Source organism: Canis lupus, chromosome 24 (genome assembly GCF_048164855.1).
Source record: "Canis lupus baileyi chromosome 24, mCanLup2.hap1, whole genome shotgun sequence".
In the NCBI taxonomy this organism is placed as follows: Eukaryota; Metazoa; Chordata; class Mammalia; order Carnivora; family Canidae; genus Canis; species Canis lupus.
The window spans coordinates 17,890,083-17,916,383 of record NC_132861.1 but is presented as its reverse complement, the minus strand read 5'-3'; the positions used below and the strand labels follow the sequence as shown (position 1 = coordinate 17,916,383).

The 26,301-nt window shown below is 38.0% G+C and overlaps 1 long non-coding RNA gene across 8 annotated transcripts in view; it reads left to right on the top strand.

The window, feature by feature from the left end:
* LOC140615825 (uncharacterized) overlaps nucleotides 1–26,301 on the top strand; it is a 63,796-nt gene that overhangs the window by 16,361 nt on the left and 21,134 nt on the right. For 3 of the 8 annotated variants that reach the window (XR_012016310.1, XR_012016312.1, XR_012016311.1), the window contains one exon: nucleotides 1,643–1,964. This is a non-coding gene — a long non-coding RNA (uncharacterized lncRNA). Of the gene's footprint in view, nucleotides 1–1,642; nucleotides 1,965–7,328; nucleotides 7,472–7,808; nucleotides 8,792–11,958; nucleotides 12,083–15,774; nucleotides 15,827–26,301 lie in introns of those variants that run through there. The other 5 variants (XR_012016313.1, XR_012016315.1, XR_012016314.1 and 2 more) reach the window with 5 other exon arrangements.

Sequence of the window (26,301 nt, the reverse complement as noted above, 5' to 3'; positions counted from 1 at the left end):
CTAAGAGGTAGAAGTATATAATTTCCAGGAGAGAATGAAGGAGAAAATGGTTGTGATGGTGGGTTATACAAAGATTTCTTGAAGAAGTTCAAAAAGCCAAAAACAAAAGAAAAAATATCTATAAATTGAACTTCATAAAAATTAAAAGACAAAACAAAAGCTTTTGCTCTTCAAAAACCCTATTAAGAACATAACAAATGAGGCTAGAGACTGGGAGAAAATATCATAAAGCTTTTCTGACAAAGGACTTGTTTTGAAAAACATAAAAATAAAAAGAATATGAAGAATCTAGGGGGGAAATGAACAAAAGGTTGGAGCAAATTCTTTGCCAAAGAAGTGATGCTTTATATCATTAGCCATTAAGGGAATATACATGAAAATCACAATGAGATACCAACTTATACGAACTAGAATGGCTAAAAAGGAAAGACATTGACCATATCGATGGCTGGGGATGTGGAGCAACCAGAACTCTCATAAACAGCTGGTAGGAGTGTAAAACTGTATGTCCAATTTTGGAAAATGATTTGACAGTTCTGTGAAAAGTTAAACATATACCCACCATATGACCCAGTTATGCACTCCAGGGAGTTCTCCAAGAGAAATGAAAGGAAATGTCCACACTAAGATTTGTATGGGAGTGTTCACAGCAGCCTTATTTGTAGCAGCTAAATCTGCAGACAGCTACCATGTAGCCATCCAAGTCAACTGACATGTGCCACCATAAGGATTACATCCTAAAATGCCAGACCGAAAAGAAATGTGCATCATGTATGATTCCATATATAAAACTCTAGAAAATGCAAACAAATATGGATCTAGAGAATAGAAAGGAGATCAGTAATTTCCTGGGGACAGGAGTGGGGGTGGATAACAGAGGGCATGAGGGAACTTGTAAAGGCATAAGGGATGTTATCTTGAGTGTGATGACGATGTTATACATGCAAAATTCATCTAGTCAGACACTTAAATATGTGCAACTTCTCATACATTAATTCTACCTAAATGAAGAATGCTAGAAAGTATGGAAGCTCTCCTTGACTTCAAGAGTTTTCTGTTCTAGGGCACCTGGGTGGCTCAGTCAGTTAAGTGGCTGACTCTTGGTTTTAGCTCAGGTTGTGATCTCAGGCTCCTGAGATCCAGCCCCACCTCTTAGGCTCTGTGCTCAGCATAGTCTGCTTGTACCTTTTCGTCTTCCTCTGCTCCTCCCCCCTCTCAGGCTCTCCTGCGCTTTCTCTCTCTCTCTCTCTCAAATAAATAAATAAACACATAAATAAACTAAAAAGAAAAAAGTTTTCTGTTCTGATGGATCTGATTATTTTTGTTGACCTGATCTAGGAAGTAAGGTCTTTAGAATTATTTTAGCCTCTTGTGGGATCTCTAGGATGTCCTGAGATGACTATACTGTTTCTGGGACCATTCAGCGATACAAAATAATCAATAGACACCCATGAGTTCATGCTTTGGCCTTTAGGAATGAGCAAGGCCTCAGTGGGCCTATAGGGAGAAGTGAGTTGAAAGGTATCTCACCAAAAATAACAATGAAACTCAGTTAAGTCGAATCATGTCAAATATTATGCTAGGTTTTCTGCATGCATTTCATTTTCACAATGACCTTGTGGTTTTGATCCTTGTTTTGTAGCAAGAAAATGGAATCAGGGAAGATAAACCACTTGCTCTTCAAACCTCATTCAGACACGTGAGGTTTGCCTCTTTGAGGCTTGTGGTAAGTACTCGACTTCACAAGCTATTTTTCCTATGACGATGAAATTCATCTGTTACAGATCTTTGTGCAGTGTTAGCATTGCAGATGCTGAAGATGATGGCCAGCTCATCAGCGTATCTTGAACAAAAGACATTAAATGATTTCATCAGCCAAGAGAAGAAACCACTCCAGGGTGATGAGCTCATGGCCATTGACTTCCAATTTATTTTTAAAATTGATATATAGTAAAGTTCATTTTTTTTTGGTGTATAGTTGTGATGATTAATTTTATGTGTCAACCTAACTGGATCATAGGGTGCCCAGAATTTGGCTAACCATTAATTTCTGGGTGTTCTGTGAAGGTATTTCCAAATGAAATTAACCTTTAAATTGGTGAATTTGGTAAAGCAGATTACCTTCCTCAATGTGAGTGGGCATCATCCAGTCCCTTGAGGGTACAAGTAGAACAAAAAAATTGAGGAAGGAAGAATTCTGTCCTTCATGCTTGAATACTTGGGCTAAGATATCCATCTTTTCCTGTTCTCAGCATTCCTGGTTCTCAAATCTTTGGACTCAGGCTGAATTAATCCCTGCCATTTTGGATCTCCAGCTTGTGGGTGGTAGATCATGGGCCTTCTCAGCCTTCATAATTGCATGAACCAATTCCTATAAGAAAATTTTCATATACATGCAATATATATGTAACAACTCTATTAGTTTTGACAAATTTACAGAGGTGTGTAACCACCATGAGTCAAAAGAGAGGACAATTCTCTCACCCCTTAAATTCCTTTATATATGCTTTTAGGAAGCCATTTCTCCCATCCCAAACCCCTAGCGATCTCTGACTTATTCTTTATTCCTATAATTTTATATTTTCTCAAATGTCATATAGATGGAGTCATAGAGCATCTAGCCTTTCAGTCTGGCTTTTTTCTCCTAGACTAAAGGCATTTGAAATTCATCAAAGTGGTTGTGACTTCACTATTTGTTCCTTTTCATTGCTGAGTATTCTGTTGCAGGCAGGATCCACGGCACACCTATCTACTCCCCAGCGGAGGCACAGATGGTTTGTTTCTGGTTTGGGGTGATTATGAATATAGCTGCTGTAAACATTGGCATACAGGTTTTTGTGTGAACAGGGATTTTCATGTACTTGGAAAAAATATCTGGGAGGCCCCTCCCAGAACCCTGATACTCTGTCTATTTTTTTCCAGCTTTTTTCTGTTTTATTTCTATTAATCTATCCTCAAGTTCACCCTTTTCTCTGTCATTTCCATTCTGCCATTAAACCCAGCCTATGAGTTGTTTATTCAAATATTTTATTTTTTAGTTTGGAATTTTCCTTTTTTAAAAAAAAATATAATTTCTACTTCCTTCTGAGGTTTTCTATTTTTTTCCTCATTTCAAGACTATGCATTTTTACCTCATGGAGATGATTATAACAGCTGCTTTAACACCTTTGTCTGATAATTCCAACATCTGGGCATCTGTTGATTGTTTTTTGTTTTCACTGATTTTTTTTTTCCCTGCTAGGAATTTGTCAGCTTTTTCTGTTTTTTTGGATGCTGAATGATTTTGGAGCACTTCCTGGGCATTTGAATATTGTGCTGTGAGACTCTGGTTACTTATATCTTTTGGAGATTGTTGATTATTTATTTTAGCAGGCAATCAGCCCCTTTCAGTTGAGACCACAAGTTTTGTCTCACCTTCCTTGGGCTTTGGTTCAAACACTGGTTCAGTTTGCAAAACCTTTTCTGTGGTATTTGGGTTTACCCCATGCCGGCTCCCCTCAGGGGTTAGTCTGGGATCTGGGTGGTGGCTTGTATTGTACTTGGCTTTTAAAGCATTTGCTATGCATTGAGGAGTCTGCTCTGTGTGCATGAAGCTTGGAGGAGCCTGGGGTAGCTGTTGGATCATGCACAGGATTTGGAGATGCTTTTATTTATTTTATTATTTTTATTATTTTTAAAAGATTTTATTTATTTATTCATGAGAGATACAGAAAGAGAAAGGCAGAGACACAGCATAGGGAGAAGCAGGCTCCCCCTGGGGAGCTTGATGGGGGACTCGATCCCAGGACCCTGGCATCATGACCTGAGCCAAAGGCAGATGCTCAAGAGTGAGCCACCCAGGTTCTCTTTGGGGACACTTTTAATAGCCCTTCCCTCCCAGGGGTTTCTCCACACTCTTGGACTTTCAGGGTGTTTTGTCAGTTTATGTCCAGAAATTCCAGTTCCCTTCAAATCTTTTGCCTTGTCCTTCCTCAGATTGAGTTGTCTCAGGCTGCCCTCAGCACAGTGAAGAAAGAAAGGAAAAAGGAAAAAAAAAGTAATGAGCATTTTCCCCAAGTTCTTCAAACCATAGGGATCTCTTTTCCTGTTTCCCCTGCCCAGAGACATGGGTTTTTCTCTTTGTATTTCGGGATGGCTGTCCCAGCATGCATGGCCACTGGGAAGTACAACTCTCAGAGGGACAACTGGCCTGGGGGCTGGGCCTGGAGAGGAGAGAGAAGCAAAGGAAATGTCCACCTGCCCCCACCCTCCCTAAGCCGGCACCCAGGTGCCAAGAAGGTTCGGATAGATGCTGATATTTTTTCAAGGAACCTTATAATCTGAGTAGAAAGAATTTTGTCAAGGGCCGCTAGATTTCAAAAGCAAGGAGGTAGAGAATTTGATGAGTATGAACACAGATTAGGGCAGCATAGGAGGTATGTGAAGAGTACATACAAAATACATAGGGTAAGACCTCCACTTATGTAAAAAAAGCATCTTTATAGCACTTTTTTGAGCAAGAACTTCTGAGACATATTATTTTCATGCAGTTCAAATCTCCATTGTCAGAAACAAAAATTTTTTCCTCTACTTCAGAGAAATCAGGTCAAGATCAAAGCCACACAGGTGAAGTCCAGGACCTGCTGGAGTTAAGACTGAGCCATTTGGAGAAGTGTGTAGAACTCCCAGCTCACTCTCCATCTCATTATGGGAAAGAGAGGGAGGCGGAATGAGGAACGGAAAGCAGAAGGGGCCACAAAAATCCACTCGTTTCAAATGGGAAGAAAAGTCAGAATGCCAAGAGAAAGGGTCAAAAGTAAAATATTTAAATTATTTTACTGGTAGTTTATGGATGCCAGCACCACCTGTGAATAGTCAGATAGTTGGATCAAAGTGTTTTGTTAAAATGTGTTTGGATGGCAAATTTGTGCACTCCATGGTGCAGAATTTTCATCCTCAGTTATCTGGATAGTTTCCCCAATTGCCATCCCTCTCCCCCTTTTTTAATGTAGAGAGCTCAACCAGAATTTATACTGTCTTGTCATTGTGGTTAACAGTACTGAAAAGTATTTATTTATTTATTTATTTATTTATTTATTTATTTTCTGAAAAGTATTCATTAAGCCAATAAAAAAATCAGTTTTTCACCTCCCTTTTCTGTGGAAAAGGGAATCAAAAATTGATAGGTTAAGTGGTAGAAGATGCACCTACAATTGGATAATAAACACCAGATTACTAAGACTACATGAATTACATATTTAATGTGTGCGCAGGCCGAGGCCAAATTCAGAACGCTTTCAGAGTGGGTTAAATGCTTCACGAGTAAATGTGGTAGAGTTAAAATAATTGACATCTTTCAAACAGTCTGGGGAGAAAGCCAAAGGAAATGGGCTTTTAGGAGCTTGCATGATAGAAGTAAGGAAGTAAAGATGTAGCATTTAGCTTCTCCATGAGTGATGACCAGATAGAACTGGACTGGCTGGATGAATGGAATGGGAGAACTGAAGTTTGTTGGGATAACCTAGTGTTGGGTTCTGAATTCGATGTCAAAGCCACCAGATAGATGCCATAGAAAGTCCCACAAAATGTCACAGAGAAGGTGTGCCTAGGTGATGGGTGATGGGTTAGGAGCATCCCTGAAAAATTAGACATCTCAAGTCCTCTATAGGAGCTTAACTGTGGGAGTAAATAGCATTGGACTTACCTGTTTCCTCGAGGGTGTTTTCGATTCCTTGGGACAGGTTTCGATGGATGAGTGAGGAAAGCCTGTGAACAGGATTAAGTGTCAGATTCAGAAACTGTATGTACTTTTTTGACTCATCCAAAAAATATGTGCCATGCTGCCCTTACTGATTGTTAGGTCAGAGTTCTTTCACTTTCTCCATGTCACAAGGAACAATCAAGATGGAAAATGGACAGCAGTTGTGTAATACGTGCAATATCATAATGATAGTAAATAGAGACACATGTGATAGAATGAACTCCTGGGTAATCAATTTAGGTAAAATTTTTAGATATAGAGTGGAATCAGTTTCACCCAAGTATGTGTTTCCTTTTACCTATGGAACAAAATCATTTGGGTTTGAAATTCTGATAAGCTTTGATGGATATCTTTTTATTTTAAAGATTTTATTTATTTATTTGACAGAGAGAGAGAGACAGAGAGAGAGAGAGAGAGATAACACAAGTAGACAGAGTGGTAGGCAGAGGGAGAGGAAGAAGCAGGCTCCCTGATGAGCAGAGAGCCCAATGTGTGGATGTGTGGCTTGATCCCAGGACCCTGAGATCATGACCCGGCCAGAAGGCAAATGCTGACTGAGCCACCCAGGTGTCCCTGATGGGTAATATTGAACAACAGAACCAGAAGACAGAAGGGCTTGAGGGTCAGAGCATTTTACATACGACTCGTAAACCTTGGGCATTTCAGAAACAATATGCGAAGATGTCTTCCCAAGAGCTTTACGGCACGATTCACAGCTTTCAACATCTTTGGCTGAGATTTGACACTAGGAATTGAATTCAAGCAAGTTGAGTCGATGTGGGTTTTACAGAGAAGGAGTAAGGGAGAACATAGCCCTAAGCACTTAAATACTCAAGCACTGTGTTGTCAGAAAAATGAGTATTTGGCTGTCTTTGATAATTATAGATTTCTAATGATCTGTTCAACTAAAGCATTTCTTTAAGAAACACTTATCAAGCACCTGGGCTGTACAAGATTCTGTTTGGGTATTGATAGAAGAGGAAGTTGATTAGATGATTTTAAAAACATTTCTTTGAGATTCCTTTTTTGCCATATGTAATGACTTGATCTCACGAATAAAAGGCTGCCATCCTTATATCCTCATTCATTAATGTAGAGGTTTATAAACTTTCTTGATTTGCAGCACCTTAGTGTCTTAGTAGTTTTGTTTTTTTTTCAGAACACATTCCTGAACCAAAAGAAATACCCAACAGTTCTGTTTGTTAAGTAGTTCAGTCCAAATAATGTAATAAATATTTATGTCCTGAAAGTAGCCATTTGCCAAATGCTGCCCATAAATCAAAAGAAATAATAACATTTTTACTTCACTCTTAAATAGCCATGGCCAGTTGCTAATGGGATGGGCTTGCCTGCTGGGCACTGCCACAACCATTCAGACCTCAGACTCATATTGGACTCTGCCATTCTATACACTGATTTTCATACTGTGCTTGTTTTTTCATCACACCAACAGTAGAAATCCAGCTCTACAGAGCTGTGACATTATTGAAAGACATGTGGTATTGTTTAATGCCGAAACTGTGAACTACCTTAAGCATGTGGTTTGTGCAGCATCCAACCAGGCCTGTACGATTGCTGTTTGCCTTAGGTTGGTACACTGTGCCCTCCACCCATCCCTTTGGTCAGGAGAAGGCACGAGACTAGCCCGGATTCAAGGGGCTGGGTCAAAGATTCCACCTGTGGATGGGAAGCAGCAAAGAATTGGAAACATCTGTCCAGCATGACAGCTAAGTCAGTTTTATTCCATATTTCTTTTCTTTTCTGTTCATCAGCTCTGGGAGGTTGGGTGGGATCCATTTGTCAGACAGAGGGGTGGACTGAAGATTCATTCAGAGGTGAAGGGAGCATTATAACCCTATGAGCCCAGCAAGGAAGAAAAGGGCAGAGAATGCCCATATAAACATTTATTGCAATAAATAATTAGAACTTAAATTTCCTGGTTGTATAAAAGTTATAACCCATGTGCTTCACTTCTCTGCAAAGTCCCTTGTATACCTAAGTGTTGTTTTCTAACATAAGACAGTTTCCTAGCATATAAATCAGCAGGGCTTTTCTGCTTCAATAACAGAAAATCGAATTAGAGTGACTTCAATAAATAGAAGCTTTTCTCACCAAACAAGCAGACCAGAGGTAAGTGGCTGCTGGCGTTTGTTCAGCAGCTTAGTGACATCAAGGCCAATGATGATTTCATTTTTCTGGTCTTTTTTTCTCACGGTTGCCAGGTCGCTGCTGCATATTCAGCCACCATGTCAGCAGAAAGAGGAGCTAGAGTAAGGGAAAGAGCAAGGGATTTAATCAGCAAAGCAAAAGCTTCTCAGGGACACAGGGAGGCTACTGCTAATGTCTCAACAGCCGGAATTTTTTTTTTTTAATTTTTTTTTTTTTGTTAATTTCTATTTATTTATGATAGTCACACAGAGAGAGAGAGAAGCAGAGACATAGGCAGAGGGAGAAGCAGGCTCCATGCACCGGGGGCCCGACGTGGGATTCGATCCCGGGTCTCCAGGATCACGCCCCGGGCCAAAGGCAGGCGCCAAACCGCTGCGCCACCCAGGGATCCCTCAACAGCCGGAATTTTAACCCAGAACCCATCGCAGTTAGGATGTAGCTTTGAAGGAAGGGAGCTGTGAATGGAAGTTGGGTGTGACGGGCGTCTCCCTAGGCCCCCATGATCCCACCTCCTCCTGCTCATACCTATGTGCAGGTCTTTTCTTTTAGGGTGTGTTATACCTAGAGCCTCACCTCTAATGGGAAGACTATAGCACGAGGAATGACATGTCACTTCCAAGATTAGGTTTCATGGAGCTGACTTCTGTCTTGCTTCTCTTGCGTTCTCTTGCTCTCCATTTGGATTGCTTGACTTGGAGTGACCAGTTGCCACATGGTGAGGGAAGCTTGGACAAGGCCCACAGGAGTGAGCACGGGCATGGAGCTAGAACATGTGAGGGGCCAGGACAGGACCTTCCAACCCCAGTGGAGCCCCAGGATGACTGCAGTGCTGGCCGACAGCTTGACTGCCTCCTCCTGAAAAGATGTGAGCCAGACACTCAGGTCAGCCACATTTGATGCCTGCATACAAAAGCTGTTTACCATTTTAAGTGGCTACCTCCTAAGCTGAAGTGCTACTTTGCACTAGATAATGAATACCTTGGTTCAATCAATTAGCCACGTCAGTGACACCTATGTGTGATAATATTAACAACAACAAGGAAAAAACTCCCAAACTTCTTGATGAGAAGCATATTGAGGGTATCTTGAAAGCTGAAGTAAATTAAGTACACAAACCCTCCCTGCCTTCAAAGATAGTTATCTCTTCAAGGGTTCTTGATTAATATGGCATCATATAAATTTTTATGCAGATTATGCTGCTATCACCTAGTAGAAATGCTTCTTTAAATGTTTCATAGGCATGTTGTCTACTTCTCAGGCCAACCATCCATGTTCAGATTTTGATTTCTGTATGTGTAAGTCTCTGAGTCTTCAGGACACCTTTCACAGGCAGAAATTACTCTGACCATCTTCTGGTTGTGAGATTTTTGTAATGATATGTGATACCTTTCTTTTTTAGCACGGTTTAGTTTTCTAACATCCCAGTGACTGCAGTTCTTTTTAAAATTAGTTAGTTATTTTTATTTGAGTGTAGTGAAACAGAATGTTACATTACTTTAAGGTGTACAACATGTACTCCTCATGTTACAGATGCTGCTTCAGCCTCAGAATACTATGTATCTCAATTTCTTTCAAAGTTCTCTATGGTGTAGGCCAATCTTAAATATCAAAAGTAGGTTCATTTTTCTCCAATATACATGGAGCAGGCTGATTACCTTCTTCTGTCTAAATATGCTCTCTCATTCTTGCTTTCGGGTCTTTGATCTTTTTATACCATCATGTAAATTTTCCCCGCACATCCCCCCCTCCACACTCCCTACCATGAATAGAAAAATTAACATTATTCAAAATAAAAAATGTTCCAGAACTCAACAATTTTTTTTAAATCTTAGTTCCAGAAATATTTACTCATTCCTACAGCATACCAGACATTTAGCACCTACAGCATCCCAGATATTTCCTATGTGTACTCTACAAATTATAACAACTTATATAACAAACTTTAGCAATGACAAAGGCATTATTCTATCCACTGTACAAATGAAAACAGTGAGGTGTATAGAGGTTAAATAAAATGCCTAAAATCACAGCGAGTGAGCAAAGATCGGAACTCAGGTGGTCTGAATCCCAAATCCTTGCTCTTCCCTCAAAACAATACTTCCTCCTTTTAGATATGGAGATGTGTTAATACCTTCCTCAAAATAAACCAAAATTGAGAATTAATTACCTCTGTCCTTTCCTTTTAATCCTTGAGCAAATCCTTTGCACTTAGGATCAAAAGTAGTTGCAATGATTCTCTTGTTGGACTTCTGCCTTCGTTACTTTAAGAACCTTTTATTATTGGCTTCAGAGTCCCTTGTAAGGTGCTCCTTGAATTAATCTTTGGCATACCTAATTTCTAGTTTGAATTCGGCATTTTAGCCTGTGTGGGTTTCACTGTTTACACTTGGGTAATTTTTTTTCTTCTAAAATCATCAGCCTTTTTGTTAATTGAAATCTTAAACTAACGCATCGTCATCTCATCAGTGATTTCCTGTCAGCATCTCTTTTGCATGCTCTAGAAGAATCTAATAATATTAAATATTATTTAAATAGAATTTTATTAATGCTTAGAAAAGTCTATTCAAAAATTATAAGAGAACCAGGCTTGAGTTGTGAATTGCATGGCTTTCTTACTGCAGAGGAAGCCACTGAATTGTAATAAACAGGACGACCAGTTTGGTTGAGATGTGTGTCTTTGTGCCTAGACACAATGTCAGTCCCATTATGTACTGCATCTCATTAATTGAGAAAGGAGAAAGTTAAGGGAATGCCATATTTTCAAGTAGGCCATGGGAGCTGATGCTAGGGAAATGGAATAGAAACATTTCATCTCTCCAGAATTGGATTAAGAATATTAAGAAATTTGACTATTAAATTACCCAAACACCTGGAAATTTTCATTCTGAGATGCTTGGCAAGCAGAGGCTCAGAAAAGGCAAAGCGCTGAGAAGGATTCTGACAAAGTCCTAAGCTAGTCAAGTGGATACTGCAAAGCACAAAGCACTTTGAGGGAGCTCCAGGGAAATGTGTGGTAATATGACATTAAGAAAGCATTACAGCTCCATTTTGTTTACATTGAAATATACTTTTAAAAATTAATTGACTGGGCGCCTGAGTGGCTCAGTCAGTTAAGTGTTTGCCTTTGGCTCAGGTCATGATCCAAGGGTCCTGGAATCAGTCCAGCATTGGGCTCCCCGCTTAGCGGAGCCTGCTTTCCCCTCTCCCACTCTCCCTGTTTGTGCTCTCTCTCTCTCTCTCTCATAAATAAATAAAATCTTTAAAAGAATTAATTGACAATTATCCCAAGGAAGGGATGGAGTTGAGGGTTATAAAAAGAATTAGTTAATTGAGGGCCTACCATGAGCAGTCAATACATAATGCACATTACCAAGACAAAGTATGAGGTGCTTATGAAGCTGGAGGGTGTGGGTTGCCTGGGTAGACATGTGGCTGCAACCTATAGCAGCCACACAAACATGAGTGAGTCTCTGAACCCTTCTTCATCATAGTTTCCTCATCTGTAAAAGGGAATAATAATAGACCATGCCTAATCAGGCTATCACAAAGATCAAATGAGTTAATAAGTGTAAGGTCTTGAAAGCAGCTCCCAACACAGAGTGAGTACTCAACAAAATTAGCTATTATTGACGATTAATTGTGGGGCACAAGCATAATAGACTCTTGAGTTAGAAGCAATCTTAAATATCTTTTGCTTAGCTCTCTACCTGTGCTTTTACCTAGTTTTTTTTTTTTCTGACCTCATTTTGAGGTTTCTTTAAAACACAAACACACACACACAAACAAACAAAAAACCTCTTTGCTCTATAGCAGTAGAAAACTTACCATTACACACAGAAAAGTTATAGCTTCCAGGTGACTTAAAGGCTAGAAAAATACTTTCTTAGATTGAGTAAAATCTATATTCAATAGCTTCATTTATCCTTCTTTTTTCAATCCACCGAAGGCACATTCAATTTCTAATGACTCTTTCAGATTTGGCCATGATATGTTCCCTAAAATTTTTCTTCAGACTGATCATTCTTATTCTTTCAAAACTTTCTTCACAGGTCATCTGGTTTTGAAACCTTAAAAAAAATGGCCACTATTCACTTTCCATCTTGTTGGCATACCTTTTAAAGCCTATTTTTTCAGAGCTGAATACAACTCTCCAGAATGACCTCTACTGATAAGGTCAGAGCAACCTATGGATGTCACTGTAAAATATGTTGCTTAAGACTTTGAGGATTGTTTGACCACTAGAAAATATTGACCCTTGTCAAAGTTATTGGTAATTTCAATCTCTTAAGTTTTTTTATGATTAATCTTGTCTCCATGCTCCTGTATTTGTAAAATTTGTTTTATTCCCATCTACATCCTTCCTTTCTTCTTTCTTTCTTTCCTCCCTCCCTCTTCCCTTCCTTCCTTCCTTCCTTCCTTCCTTCCTTCCTTCCTTCCTTCCTTCCTCCCTCCCTCCCTCCCTCCCTCCCTCCCTTCCTTCCTTCCTTCCTTCCTTCCTTCCTTCCTTCCTTCCTTCCTTTTTTCTATTTCTTTTTTGCTGAAGCTAAGTGCTGGTCAGGATTTATCTCTATTATATTCCATCTGGTACAATTTAACTCCTTTCTCCATACTGCTAAGATAATTTGGGATTCTGTTTCTGATATCCTTTCTGTTTGTTATTCTTATCCATAATTTGCAAGTTTGATTATGTGTTTCCTACAGAAGAGCAAACTATCACAGGCTGCTGACTCACTTCTTTGAGTCTAGTCCAGCATGCAGTAGGTACAGGTGAGAGGGAGCCCAATGGTTCTGCCAAGTAACAATAGAAACTTGACAAAAACGAAGCCCTGGTATGAGAGAGATAAAAATCAGCCCAAAGTAGTTTTCACTGAGGCAAAATAGTTTCAGCAGGTACATTTTAAATTTCTCTGGGTAGACAGCTGCCTACCCATCAGCACTGTAAAATGGAAAGGACAGCTGGGGAGAAGACCGGTGTCAGAGTGTACAGGAGTGCTATCAGGCTCGGGCTAATTCATAATTCTATGCAATTTCCTCCACCCTCACCTCTCTACTCCCTGTGGGCTGGGCAACTATGGACGCTAAAGAGATGATGCTGAAATAGAGTGGAGTCAGCATGAACATTTAGATTGAAACACAGGAGGCTCTCCTTCCTGGAGAATTCCTTCCTTCTCAAAGTCATCAGAAGTGCATCGGCTGGAGCCTGGAATTTATCTCCTTCCTCCAGGTACACATTACCTTAAGAGATGCCTAACACCCTCAGGAAATACATGCTCACAGGAGATAATAATGAAATAGTTTAGGATTAAAATCTCTGTAAAAAAAGACAACAAATAGAACAAACTTAGTTATTAAGCAGAATTAAGAAATCAGAAAGAACAAGAACAGAAACTAAGGATAATGAGTACCTTAAAAGAGATAAGAGATTATATGAGGAACATGAAGCAAGAATAAAAAAAGAATTAGAAAATGAGTCATTTAGAGTCACTGAGTATAAACATATAATGGTTGAAATAAAGCACATGGTAGATGAATCAAATGGAAGAATGTGAATAAGGCATAAAAATGAATTAATTGGCTGGGATATTTTGTCAAGGAATCCTTTCAGTAGGCATCACGACAGGACAGAGAAAGGCAAAACATAAAAGGATTGCTAAAAAAAATGAAGAATAGACATAAAAATGCCATAATATAATAGAGGTCATGAAAGTGAGAAAAAAATGAAATTATAGAAACAGATTATTTCCTACTGTAACAGAAGTCTGGAAGACCTCAAGTTGTAAATACTGTTAGAACGCCGTAAACTAAGAAAAAACGCACACTTAGATACATTGTAATGAAGTGTGAGACTATCAAAGACAATAAGTAGTTTTTAAAAACTTCCAGAGATAAAAAGCAACACTTGTAGTAGAAAGGAAACAAGGATCAGATTCATATCAAAGTTCTGTGAGAAAGGCAACGTTAAAGTGTTTAAAATGTTAAAAAACTTTAACATCTAATTAGAGTTCTATATTAAATAAACTATCAATTTAAATGCACAGTCTTAGATAAGCAAGGCTTCAGAAATTTTACCAACTACCCTTTTTAAGAATCTTCCTTGAGGAAACACTTAAAAAAAAAAAAAAAAGTAGGTCCCTGAAGGCACTATTAGATGGGAAGTAAAGTTAAGATTACTGTTAAAATTAAAACAAAAACAAAAACAAAAACCAAAACCAAAACCAACGCAATCTTAAAAAGGGAGGGGGCGGGTACCTGGGTGACTCATGGTTGAGCATCTGTCTTGGGCTCAGGTGGTGATCCTGGAGTTCCGGGATCGACTCCCACAACGGGCTCACTACAGGGAGCCTGTTTCTCCCTCTGCCTGTGTCTCTCATGAATAAATAAATAAAATCTTTTTAAAAATCCAAAGTTATAATGATTTTTGAAACAATATCAACATGGCTGGGTGAGTAGAAGGAGTGGAAGAGTCAAGTGGGGACTGGAGCTATTATGTTACCACTTCATCAAGGAATGGGGTGGAAGGTGGAGCTTTAGTTATGGAGAAGCCTAAGAAACTGATAGGAGAAAATGAGCAAAATATGACAAATAATGAAATAAGAACGAAGATGGCTAGGAATCAAAAGGTAAAAATGTACAGATTGGATAAACAAAATTTAATACTTATACAAAAAACAGTAAAGTTAGAGGGATAGAAAAAGATGATGAGATCAGTACAAAGTAAAGGAAATATATATTAATAAAAAGCAATCATTTTTAAGAAAGGATAATAAGGGATCCCTGGGTGGCGCAGTGGTTTAGCGCCTGCCTTTGGCCCAGGGCGCGATCCTGGAGATCCGGGATCGAATCCCACTTCAGGCTCCCGGTGCATGGAGCCTGCTTCTCCCTCTGCCTGTGTCTCTGCCTCTCTCTCTCTCACTGTGTGCCTATCATAAAAAAAAAAAAAAGGATAATAAATATGTATATGTGTGCATTAAAAAATTACCTTGGGGAAATAAACAACTGAAGGAACTATGGGGAGAAATAGATGAATCAACAATTAGGAATGGATATATCAATTGGAAAAAATTAACAGGTGGTGGAGTTGAATGCATAATCGGTATAAATTACTTTCGTCAAATAGAGAACATACCTTCTCAAACCTCAACAATTTTTAGAGAAACATGATCACACATAATATAAACTCTGATTACACAAGTAGGAGAATAAGGAATCAATAACAAAAATAGCTGAGAAGTCTCATATGTTGGCAACTTGAGAAAATCTGAATACTTGAGGAAGAAATTATAAGGGAAATTTCAGGATAGAACAAATAGCACAGCTGTGACACAGGTAGTGCAGTTCTTAGAAGGAGATTTATAGCTTTAAATACATTTTCCTCAGAAAATAAGGAATAATAAAAACACATTCAATCAGCCTATACTCATGTTTTCATTCAAGTCATGGGTGACAATGTTGAAGGGGACTGAACCAAGACCAAGGGTCATAAGACTTCAAAGACCTCCCTCTGTTAAATCAATTTATTAATTGATAATCCTGGAGCAGGTATTCCATCATGACACAAAAACATTAAAACTCAGGCAATAGGGGTACCTAGGTGGCTCAGGAGTTGAGCATCTGCCTTTGGCCCACGTTGTGATCCTGGGCTTCTGGGATGGAGTCTCACATCGGGCTCCCTATAGGGAGCCTGCCTCTCCCTCCGCCTATGTCTCTGTCTCTCTCTCTTATGAACAAATAAATAAAATCTTAAAAAAAAACAACTCAAGCAATAATTCTTCTTATGACATAGTAAGGCATCATTGGTATCATTCTGTCAAGTGACCCTTAAATACAGATTTGTGCTATCTATAGCATTCTCTTTTATGTTCCAGGCAATTTTCAAAATAAAGGAGAAGGAGGAGCAAGAAAAGGAGAGGAAGAAAGGTGAGGAGAATTTCTAGGAAATGGTTATTTTGAATGCTTCCTGACTCCCAATGAATATCTCTTTATTTTAAAATTATTGAGCATTATTTATTTACTAATTTGTTCAAAATATTTCCTAAGCTGAACATCAAATTTATCAGCTTCTATAGTTCGTAGTACCGACTATCTCTCTTTTTGAACATTGCAACTGTTACCCATCCCCAGTCTGGCTTTCCTTATGTTTTCTACAATTCTTCTAAATTTCACAATTGAAAATCTCTGTGGCAGGTAGTAAGGTGCAAGCTAGGAGCACGGGTGAGAGTCACTGAAAATTAATCACACTAGACTCCTAAGATGATGATGCCTTTGGATAATTAGTTATGATCATGATAGGAAGAAAATCTGGGAACTATTTTTTTTCTTTCTTGATCCTGAAAGCTCAGTGATCAAGAAAGCCAATGGACAAGATCAAGATGTATGTTGGAAATTTAACCTGTTCAAGTAGAAAATAACTTTTTATGTTTTTTTTTGTTTTGTTTTGTTTTGTTACTTTTTATGTTTAATAAAACATTGTTCTTACTCTGCACATGTGATCATCTATTCCCATCGCTCATTGTCCTGTGTGTTCCCAACCAAGGGATATTTTCTTTCATTTATTGCATGAGCCCATATAAGATTGCTGAAGTTTAAACTTTTTAAAGATATGAAATGACAATGGTAGTGTAACAGCATATACAAGGCATTGGGCATCCATCCAGTAGAGAACAAAAACAAAACAAAACAAAACAAAAAAACAAAAAACAAAAAACTCTGCTCTTAGGACACTTACCTTGTACACAGACAGGGACAACACGGTGGAAGAAAGTCTCCTAAGCCTAGGAAGTTTAGAGTGAATATATTGTTCAAACTCAGAGGGGAAGCCTGGGTGGCTTAGAGGCTGAGTGTCTGCCTTTGGCCCAAGGTGTGATCCTGGAGTCCCGGGATCAAGTCCCACATCAGGCTCCCTGCATGTGGCCTGCTTCTTCCTCTGCCTGTGTCTCTGCCTCTCTCTGTGTGTGTCTCTCATAAATAAATAAAATCTTAAAAAAAAACCCAAACAAACCTGGATATTTTTGAGAGTAAGTTTGGGGGCACTACTAATAGTATGTTGGGACAATAGGACTGTTGAGGGTAAACCAGGATGTGTGGTCTCCCAACTTAGAGAGGATAGAATAGGTTTGTATAATAAGCCATGACAACAGATGGTACCATTTCTTGGAACCTACATGTGCTAAGCACCCTAACAAGCACTGGGCACATCATTTCTTTTACAGTCCTGTGAGATGGATTATTGAAGCTTTTAGAGGTTCCCAAGTTGTTAGCACAGGAGTGAGATTTGAACCCATTGAAATCCAAAGCCAGTGCTGGTAATCAGTGTGCCTCTCATCGTGGCTGTAAGTGTGTGCCGTAAGTCCCCTAAGTGAGAGATTCTCTAGAAGCTTGAAAGAAGAAGCTTCAGGACATTTAGGGAAACTGATATTTTATATTTTACAGGATGACTAGTCATCTTCTAAAAGGCATTATACCAAAACCAAACCAATCTCTGTTTTGTGGCACTCAACAGAGTCAACTGAAATAATGTGAACAAGATGAAAATGTGAATAAGCCCAAGAAGGGATGAAAGCCATGGAGGCTGGGTTGGTGACAAATGACTCTGTGAGGTCAGGGACATTTACAGAGACCGTACAATTTTTTTGTGTCCATGTCATGAACAGTGGCCATTATACCTTTTCATGTAGCTTTGGCCACTACCATTAGTCTTAGAACAGGATAGTCTTATTAGTCTTAACCCGTATTTTTAATGTTTGCACATTTTTGATAAGCAACCAGTTTCTAAAAGATGTTGACAGACTCAGAGGATTGAAATAATTTCATTACACTACTTTCCAATTGTCCACCTGTCAGCCCTCACATCATTTGTCCAGGGCACTTGCTATATACTATGAACTCTTTGGGGCTAATGATGTAAAAAGAATTTGAACTTTCAACAGTAAATAATCTGCTAGATAGCGGCAGCTGGCTGGATAGAAACCATCTCTGGTGCCATGAACATCTTCCATCCTGCCAAACATTTTTGTCCTGTGGCACACCATCCAGAACTCACTTTATATCCTGGAAACGTTCCCTGACTAAGCACTTTTGGTCCCAATATTCTTATCTCTCATGTGGCAAATGTGTTTCCCTACTAATGTGTGTTTATATGTACATATGTATAAAAATGAGGATTTGGCAAGAAATGGAAATGGACTTATATAGATAGACTGCCTTTGTTAGTGCTAATATTTATCCATCCATCTTGCCTCACTCTGGATTACTGGGACTCTGTATGTAGAGACAATCCCTATCTCAAACTATAAACAACATCTTAGCACTTATTATATAGTGTGATGGAGCTAACAGTACCTCAATAAATGCTCCCAGAACATTATGACTTTCCAATCTCTGTTTTGTGGCACTCAACATAGAGTCAACTGAAATAATTGTACTGCATTTGCAATGAAGCACTCAGAAAAAGGGATGAGTTGGAATGCATGCTATGACACAGTTTTATACAGCAAGGTACATGTCACTGTAACTTTTCTCTTTGCTAAATTTAAAATGGCCCCAAGAGGTGATTTCACTAGGTCACAAAACTCTTCTTTCTTTTTAAATAAATACAGTTTCTTTTCCAGTAGATAAGAAAGGAAATATATTGGCTTCAGGTTATGTGAGGTGAGGAAATCGGGGGAGGCTATCCTATTTGAAAGGATAAGAATGTGCACAATGAAAATAGTTAGAGAGCCCAGGTTCTGGTTGGCACCACTTTTATCTAGTGTATGATAGCAGGAAACTGGGTGAATTAAAATCTTTTTCAGGTGGATTGGAAAGGTACATTCTCATTACTTCCCTCAGATCATTGGAGGTTCTATTTATTTTCTGGATTTTTCCACTTGCTACTTATTTCTAGTTTCCAAGTTTTTCCTCCCTAGGTGGTGGTCAGTAACCAAGGAATTCCTTAACTCTGGCAAGTGGAATTATTTTTTGAATTATCAATATCATAATTGTTATTACAACTTTAAAGATATTCCTTTCCAGATACTTTGACTATTACAACAGGGCCCCTCATTGTTAAAACTCGTGACTTTGGGTTTCAATCCCAAATAAGATATTAGGTCAGTTGACTCAGAAGGAGAACTCCTCCTGGAGTCTTTAGTGACTGTAGGGGAAATAAGATAGAACAAAAGAAAAAAAAAAAAACTCAACAAGTCCATAACCATAGAAGAACCCTCCAATGTCTTGTGTTGGTATTTCAATGTAGCATAAAGTTAAGTTATAGTTGTTAAAATCCAATTGCATTGCCAGGTGTGGTTAATACCCTACCTATCTATGAGGTTGGAGAAGTTTCCCTCAGTGGAAAAGTTCGTAATCATATTTAGCTACTCCACCATTCAGCCCTTGAGTAATTATTTTGTAAGCACACACATATCATCATCATCCTCATTTCTCTAGTACTTATTAACTTGTGGCATGACAATAATAATTTGAAAATCTTTGCAGTCTTATGTAATGACTAATCTAGGATCTGAAGATATTTCTAATTAGTATTTTCCATGAACCTTTTAAAAAAGAGAAATTTGACTACTTTCTTTATCTACAGCCCTGCAGCTGCATCAATTCCTTTTTTGAGAAGTGAATGCTGAGTTCATTTAGATCTCCTGGAAAAATAGATCTTTCATGGGCAAAGCTAACATCCCATCATTGACATTGCGAAAACCCATTAAATTTCAGATTTCAAGGAAGGAAGTATATTCTTTTTATTGCATATATAAGTGGGAAAACTAATCTTTTTTAAATTAAGATTTATTTATTTATTTTACGGAGAATGAGAGAGAGAGAAAGAGGGAGACAGAGAGACAGACAGAGGGCACAAGCAGGCAGAGGGAGAGGGACAAGCAGGCTCCCCGCCAAGCAGAAATCCCAATGTAGGGCTCAATCGCAGGACCCTGGGAATCATGACCTGAGCTTAACTGACTGAGCCACCCAGGCACCCTGAGAACTAATCTTATAGAGTTTTTAAAAATAATTTTCCTATTTTAGGCATCCTTTGGGACTACATATTCTCTTATATGAGTTCTAAATCTAGTATTATTCAAAATATTGCAATAATACAATTTTTCATGTATGTTGGATTAGTGGGTATGGCATTAACTTCACCACTTTGGTAGGTATGGAATAATAAGACCGATTACCCTGAGATATGCCTCATTATTCTAAGTTAGTTGTTTTAAGCATCTTTCCTCCCAGGGAGACTGGGGTTTAGGGTCCTGAAGTCTAGCATACGATTCCCCTACCTGGCCCAGCTCTCTGAAACAGAAGCTGTGTTTGTCTTTTTTGTCATCAGCATGATTTAGTACTGCGACCTCAGTCAAGGTGTGGTCTTGCCAGACAGTAAACATATAAAAAGAATATAACTTCCTTCAGGCAGTAAAAGAGATTAGTTGAAGGAAGTTGGTGGTGACCAGGATAGAGCTGGAGACTGAAATCAAAAAATTTGTTTGCAAAGGTCTAGAAACAATCTACTGTTTTCATTATAAGAGGGCTCAACATGCAGTTCTATGGTCCTGGGAAAATCATTTTGGGTGCATATGGGGCTCCAGGTTCTCCATTTTACTCCTCATCTGTTAGAGATACAAAACTTTTCTCTTCATAGGTGAGTAGATTTCCAATTCCTAGAAGGAATTGAATAAGTAAATTAAGAATTGAATAAGTAAAACTACCTTTAGAAATTCATATATTTATCTTGAGTGTAAGGACGATTTGCCACCATTGAGAGAATCTATGTTTCTGGTATCCAAAGTGTATGTAATACTTCAGAGAATTTGATATTCAGAGCATTTGACCAATGTATCTTATGTTGAAAATTTTAAGAGTGTGGTTTAACAATGGATTCTAGACTTGATATTGAAATGCATGAAAGAATAGAACTAAGTTCTAAAGCACTGGTTATAAATTGCTTATAAGATTTCTAAGTTGAAGGACACTGGGCTGGCTCAGTTGGAAAAGTATGCGACTCTTGCTTTTGAGTTTGAGCCCCACATTGGGTGTAGAAATTGTTAAAGAAATTAAAAAAAATAAATAAACCTAAAAAAAAAGGTTTGTAAATGGAACTTAAAGCTTATGGAATATTGGGGCTTTGCATTTATAAATTTACAAATTTGCATATTAGTTTTAAAAAATATAGTGACTATAAATCATGGTCTCTGTAAACAAAAAGCCCCCCTCTAACATCTAAACACTCATGGTGATGCTTTGTGCTGGTGCAGATATATAAGTCCTGTCTGTTTAGAAAATGCTGCCTTCCTTCTCCTAGCCCTGCCGTGTCATCTTCTTTGGAAGCCTTTCCTGATATACCTGTACCAGGTAGAGCCAACCACTCCCTCCCACAGGTCCAACTTCACCCTGCCTCTAATGACTTAGTTTTTGAACTGTATTATTACAATTCTTTATTGTAATACTTCTACTACTTCTACTACTCATGCTACCCAGAAGTAAAGTATTTATTTATATTCCTACCTCTGCTACCTACCAAAGTTCATGTTTTGTTTTCGTCATTGTGCTAGGCTCTCTAAGGTGTTATACGGACTCTCTGAAATGTTCTAGAGTATTGTTCTACAGCCCAGGGAGCTTCACATTTTAATTCAGGAGCTAAGCCAGCTCTGTATGAAGCACCCTTGAACAAGAGTACTGTCTAGTTCCTGGAGGCTTTTATTTGCTAGCTCAGAGTGGGTCCCAGAAATCCATATGTGTGAGGAATTGCCAGAGGATTACAATGTGCAGCCAGGTTGGCTATTGTGGGATTAGAGGACAGAGGTTATAATTGGGGAAATTAGTTTAAAGGCACTAGATTATTTAAAATTGATATTCAAAAGCCTGACTTAGTATAAAGGTAACGAATAGAGCAAGAAAATGATTGTTGTTTTGAGTGCAGAGCTATCACCTGCACTAACAACCTAATTTAGTGCCTCTCCTAATGGGTATCAAGGCCCATGAGTACCTGAACACAGTGGAAACCCTGGCTTCAGTAGAGAAAATGAATGCAAGTCTTCCTTTCTCTGCACTGGGAAAATGTCTAGAAAACTAACAAGGAGCCTGGGGTGAGGGCCAGAAAGCAGCAGATCCTGGAAAGACCTTGGCTCAGAGAACTGCAAGGATCTTTGTGTCAACCACAGCTCCTTGGATTGTATGGAGTCCCCTTGTTCTCCATGAGACCAAGAGAGAGCTGCACAGGTGGGAATGGGTCCTCACTGTCCTGAGTCAGATGAGGGACCTCAGCAAAGACAGGCAGATTTTTTGTTTTTACATATGTGACTTAAAGGGGGCCTTTACCTTTCATTCCCTGTGAGGATACGGCCTTTGCTCCACCCTCTGTCCTCCACTGAAGCACATTTCTGTCCACACAGAAGTCCCTCTGAATATCAGGGAGGGCAAGATTGGGCAGAAGTAGTACATTCCAAGCCTAGAGGGGAAAAAAAGTGATGGAAGAGATATTTAAGATAAAATATTAAATTAAAAAGACTACTTAACTAACTATACCTGAAGACATGATTTCCTAACTAAACAACTGAGGAATTACAGATGAGGTGGTTACACTTGAGACTCTAAGAGCTAGAATCTGGTCAAGTGGACAAAATATCTCAAAACAGAACATAATTATAAAGAGACAGAAATAATGAGGAAAAAAAGAATTTTTGTGGGGAAAACTGTCCGCCTTTAAGAATGAAACACTACATCTTTGTGTGGTAAATATTGGGTAGCTTGTTTTCAAAAAAACAGAAAATTATGACAGATAACTATTAACAGAATAAAAAAGTTATGGTAAGATTTACAAATTAATTAAAGGAAAAAGAAGAATTAGCAATGATCAAACTAACAAAACCAAGGAAATTTTCTTCTAAAAACTGTAACCATAATTTGAAACATTTACATTTATATGTGTGTGTATATATGTATATATATGTACATATATACATATACAAGTATATTAGCCAGTATTGTATATGCAAATAAACGGGATCCTCTCATTAAAGATGATGTTTGTTGTGTTATAATATATACACACTTACCACTCTTTATAATAATCACACTTAAATGAATACAGAAAACTTGAAAATAAGGGTGAGAATAGAATAATTTAAAAAGGCAATAGAAAACAAAATAAAGGGATGCCTGGGTGGCTCAGTGGTTGAGCGTTTGCCTTTGGCTCAGGGCATGATCCCAGAGTCCCAGGATCAAGTCCCACATCAGGCTCCCTGCATGGAGCCTGCTTCTCCCTCTGCCTGTGTCTCTGCCTCTCTATCTCTGTGTCTCTCATGAATAGATAAATAGATCTTTAAAAAAGAAATCAAAATAAAACTAACAAAACACCTACCAAAACACCCTGAAAAGTAGAAAATGGGAAAGGCAATATATGAATATATAATTAATAGTATTGTATATTCAAATAATGATTTTGCATCAGATTAAGTATTGATGAGAACAGAGGAATATTTAGTAATCATAAAAGGAAAGCATAATAATTTCATACCTCTATGGTCAAAAACATAGCATCTAAGTACACAAAACCAAAACCATGCAGGATTTTAAATATATATATATATATATATATATATATATATATATATTTATTTATTTATGAAAGGAAATTTTGATATATGTTTTTCAAAGATGGGCAGATCCAGCAGACAAACAATAAGCAAGGCTTGGAGTCATTGAATAATATAATCAATAAACAAAAAATAGATGTGAACACAATCTTACATCTTCCAAATAGAAGCTGCAGTTTCTTGGTATGACTTTCACACAGAAAAGAGTTCATTATTTAGCCACGAAGAAAAACTTAATAAATAGATATTTTCAGACCACAAGTCTTTTGAGAAATTACCAAAAACACCTCACTCCTTGAATTTCAGAAAACATTCCCATAAAATCTTTGGCTCAATAGAATAAAAAGGGAAATCTAGGTAGCAATAAGAATAAAACTTTATACCAAATGTGATAGGGCAGACACAGCTGACCTCAAAACATCTTATAGCTTAGATTATTTTGTTATTAAGGAATGAATAAATACTAACAATAAAGGAAGTAAGGGAAAAAAAAACCAAAGAGACTAGAAAGAGAGAATGATCAAAAATCAAAGCTGAATTTAATGGAATAAAAAATGCACAACAAGGGGCACCTGAGCAGCTCAGTTGGTTAAATGTCTGCCTTTGGCTCAGGTCGTGAAGCCTGGGTCCTGGGATCGAGCCCCGAACTGGGCTCTACAGTCAGCTAGGGGGTCTGCTTCTCCTTCTCACTCTGCCCCTGCTTCCCACTCATGCTCGCTCTCTCTCTCTCAAATAAGTAAATAAAATCTTTAAAAAAATGCACAACAAAAAGTTCCAGATAGGATAATTTAACTCAGAATTTTTTTTCCTGAAAGATCAATAAAATGCAACTTCCAAAGGATCTTGATTCATGAAAAATGAAAGGTCAAAAGCAAAAACTGGACACACTTTGACAGACCATTTGTTATACATTCTCAGTTTGAATAGATGAACTAAAAAGAGGGAACCAAAATGAAGTGCATTTCCTGGCCTAAGAGTTAGTAGATGCTAGACTGAGGGAGGGCATTTAAAATAGGAGATAGAGGAATTCTGCTACTGATAAGCATCCTTCTTAAAGACTTTTTTTAAATCTTATATATGATAATTTATTGACAAATGCTAAATTTTAAAGTATCTTTAAACTTGAAAAATGGGGGAGCCAATTTATTTGTTTATAGTTATGACATTTGGTATAATAGTTATTGGTGTGTTTCACATTCAAGGTGTTGAATATAACCTGGGCAATCCATGATGGAATGTGATTAATGTCATTCATAACCCACATTTTAATAATTTCCTTTTATTGTGTGTTTACATTTGGAAATATTGCTGTATTGGGAGAGAAGACTAGTATCAATCAAAATAGACAGCTGTAAAATGTTTAGCAGTATGATGAAGAATTACATACATGGATTTCTCCGATTTTAAACAATGGTAACAACATAACTTGAAACTAGATAAATGTGCATCTTAGCAGAGTTCAAAGAAGCACTTTGAAGATGTTTCTATGAGAAACAAGAATGACTTTGCGTAATTGGAAATAGAATTTAGGAAAAGAGTTGAAAAGTCTTGATTCCAGTATTTTCCATGCTTTTACACCTCTTTTATGAAATACTCCACAAAGTTGTCATTACATGAGAAAATGAAACAAAAAAATATTAAAAAGTTTTTAAAAAAACATAGATATATATACAGTAATAAATTTTTTTATCCATAGTATTATGACATTCACCATCTTATTTGATCTTTTTAAAAATACTGGAAGCATAGAGGGTGTACTTTTCCTTATTGTATACATGAGATCTAAGATTCAAATACAGATCTTCGTCCACTTACAATGGGGTGTTGTCCCAATAAACTCATCATAAGATATTGTAAGTCAAAAAGTGCATATAATACACCTAACCTACCAAACATCATGGATTAGCCGAGTCTACCTTAAGCTTGCTCAGGTTACATTTGTCTACTGTTAGGAAAAATCATTGGAATACAAAGCCTGTTGTATAAGAAAATGTTGAACAATTCATGTAATGTATGGATACTGTACTGAAGCAACAAACAGAATGGCTATCTGGGGACAGAATGGTTGTCAGTGTGTCAGCTGTTGACCCTTATGGTCGCATGGCTGATTAGGAGCTGCTGCCACCACCCAGTTTTATGAGAGAGCATCGTACTGGCTATTGCTAGCCTTGAAAAAGATCCAAATTTGAAATTCCAGGTATGGTTTCTACTGAATGCATATTGCTTTCACATCATTGTACAGTAAAAAAAAAAAATGTAAGTTGAACCATTATAAATGAAGGACTGTCTGTAAAATGAGTTGATAAAGATACTTTGGCAAATGGATGGCACCTGAAGATTCTAGACCAGCAGTCCCCTCCTGATACAGTGCTCTGCAGGAGAAGGCGGGGAATAAAGGCTGATTTTATTTAATCTCATTCCATCTATTGATCTCTAATCTGTTAGCTTTTAGCATTTTATGTATAAATAGATCTTGGTCATCTTAAGGGCAGGTGAAATAGTCTCCAGAATGATGATTGAGGAGTGTGTATATGTGTGTGTGTGTGTGTGTGTGTGTGTGTGTGTGCGTTAAAGAGCCTTTTTATATAGCATAGCATAGCTGGGAGAAATCCAAGCCAAATAAAGTGAAAGTTGAAGGTGTAAGGACATGTTTCCTTACTGTTCTGGGCAGTAGCCTCAATTTCCACAGAATGACGTGGGGCCCTTCTCATCTGAGTCATTCGAAACTGCCCTAGACAAAACACTCAGAGTCCCAGCCTAGGCAATAAGCTTGCATTGGCAAGAGGTAGGACTAACCTATTTCTCCAATTCTTA